This window comes from Macrobrachium nipponense, chromosome 19 (genome assembly GCF_015104395.2).
Source record: "Macrobrachium nipponense isolate FS-2020 chromosome 19, ASM1510439v2, whole genome shotgun sequence".
Classification (NCBI taxonomy): Eukaryota; Metazoa; Arthropoda; class Malacostraca; order Decapoda; family Palaemonidae; genus Macrobrachium; species Macrobrachium nipponense.
The window spans coordinates 10,898,019-10,900,518 of NC_061088.1; positions in this window are offsets into that span (position 1 = coordinate 10,898,019).

Sequence of the window (2,500 nt, forward strand, 5' to 3'; positions counted from 1 at the left end):
CACATTTGAAAAAATATTATCACTCAATCTTTCAAAGTAAATATAATGAATTAAGTATCTCTATAGATAGGCCTATGCTTGTGCTCTCTCTCTCTCTCTCTCTCTCTCTCTCTCTCTCTCTCTCTCTCTCTCTCTCCCCACTTTTGAAACATTTGAAAAAAATATTGTCACTTAATCTCTCAAAGTAAATATAATGAATTAAGTATCTCTATCGATAGGCGTATGCTTGTGCGCTCTCTCTCTATCGTCATAATATTTCATTCTTTACTGTATTGTTCCTCACGATTTCCACAAGTAATGACCAAATTTTAAAACCCTTTCTCTCATTGTTCAAGATCCGTCTTCAATTACGCATGAATGTTACGTCAGTTTAGTGTCAAACATTACTTATAAATAGGTTTCACAGTAGGTTTTAAAATGGATTATCGATATTCTACCCTGAACTGACGTTACCAAACCAACATTAACGAATAATACAGAGCCTGTTTCTACATTCAAGTATAAATTATTAAAGGACCTCTACAGAACTTCATGGTGTAAAGTTAATGGAAATCTAGAAAGCAAAAAACGCTACGATTTTGAAGCTCCGCCCCCCTTTCTAGAGTTGCCAGGTGTGGCATTATGAACACTATATGTCCGAAGATTAAAAAAAAACTGTATCTTAACATTCCTTGCCGAGTGTACCACATATATGTGGTATATACGTACATATATGTGAGTGCGTTCGCATTTGCATAACCGGAAGAACGTCAAAGCAAATAAATTTATTCACAGGAAAACCAGCAATGCCACAATAACCGACCCAGCATTTTCCATGTCTAAACGGCCCCACTTTCGCAGTCTGCAAATCTTTTAATACCTCTGAAATTCTGTTAGTATTGGACTTCCCCAATTCATGCTTCCTGTTCAGATATACTTAAAAAAACCACCGTCAGATGGAAATTACAAAGAAGGCTAAATTCAAACAAAGCTGAATTCTCAAAAAGTTTGGGTAAAAAATTACAACAGTTAAATTTACCACTCCGCCACACACCCCCCCCCCCCCCCCGTCCCACCCACAGTACCCTCCTGACCCTACTCAACCCAACCCCCTCCAAGCAGAAACTACTGAGGTGAACGGGAAAATGTAAGTGGTTCTAAATTAAACAGAAAATGAGAAAAGTTTAAAAAACTCATTTGCGTAGCATTTCCCATGAGGGCTTAACACTAAAATATTATAGACGCTGCTCTTAAAAATAAAACTTGAAGTGATATTTATACAAACGGGTAAAATATCACCCTCAAAGGTAAATATGGTGTAAAGAAACAGGTAGAATGTGGTTGAGTGATGTACAGACGCTGAAACTAACCACTTAGGACACATGAATTTGAGAATAAATAGACAAAAGATATCGCTTCGAAAATGGAGACATTCCTCAAGACTTTATACAAAACTTCTTGTAATATTGTCAAGCTTATTCTGGCGATGTTTAAGTAACTATTTTCCTTTGTGTGGACGTCTATCTTTCTATTGATTGTGTCTCTATGTCTGCCACTTGCCTGATGGCTGCTATCTTGTTCTCAGCTTAACCAAAGTCGGGGTCGCCGTTTTTAATGAGTCCTTTCCTTTAATGCAAGACTGTATGTTGTGTGACTGTCTGTCAGCCTGTTCGCCGTTTGTCTGATGGCTGCCCATACAGGACTATTCATCTGCCTCTGTCTGTCTCACTGTCTGTCTCTCTAAATATTTCCCATTCTATACTCGGTTCACAACAAGATAACTTATCATCTGTCAAACCAGGTTAGTTTTATATGGCAGTTAACTCGTCTGTCTTTCTGCCTGTCTCTCTTGAATGGGAACAACTGCCATTATCTCTCCGATTGTTAAAGAAGTTAATTTAACAATATCTCAAACAATAACATATGTTCATTTTGAAATACATGTATCTGTTCTTTGATCTGTTAACATCAATGCAGATTTCATTTTCAAACTTTATAAATATGCTACGATCAGATACCAACTGAACTGAGGAGTTATCTCAGGTCAGTGGTTTCAGTCCCAAAGGAGGGAGAATGTCCTACTTCTATTAGTCTTAATGTTCTCAATAAATCAGTTGAAGCTCCTAACATCTCATTAGTCACTGACTTAGAGAGAGAGAGAGAGAGAGAGAGAGAGAGAGAGAGAGAGAGAGAGAGAGAGAGAGAGAGGCCCTACAAAGGACCCATTCAACCATCCTGATGGTGGTTTCTAGTGATCCAGCCATCTGATGAAAGGTGCCAGTAGTTTTACATACGAGGCCTAAAATGACTCTTAAACAAAGCTTTAAGCAGCCAGACGATGGTGGCAGCAGCAGCACTGTAGTAGAGTGACATCAACCGTGCATCTGATGTCTAGGTCCGTCCCTTACGACGCTCCTGACTGGATGTTGATATGCCAATCACAGGGCTGGAAACTCTCAGTCCCTCGAGAAAGTTCACACAGGCAGGATCTATGTTCCACCTCTCCTGAGAGATACTTTTG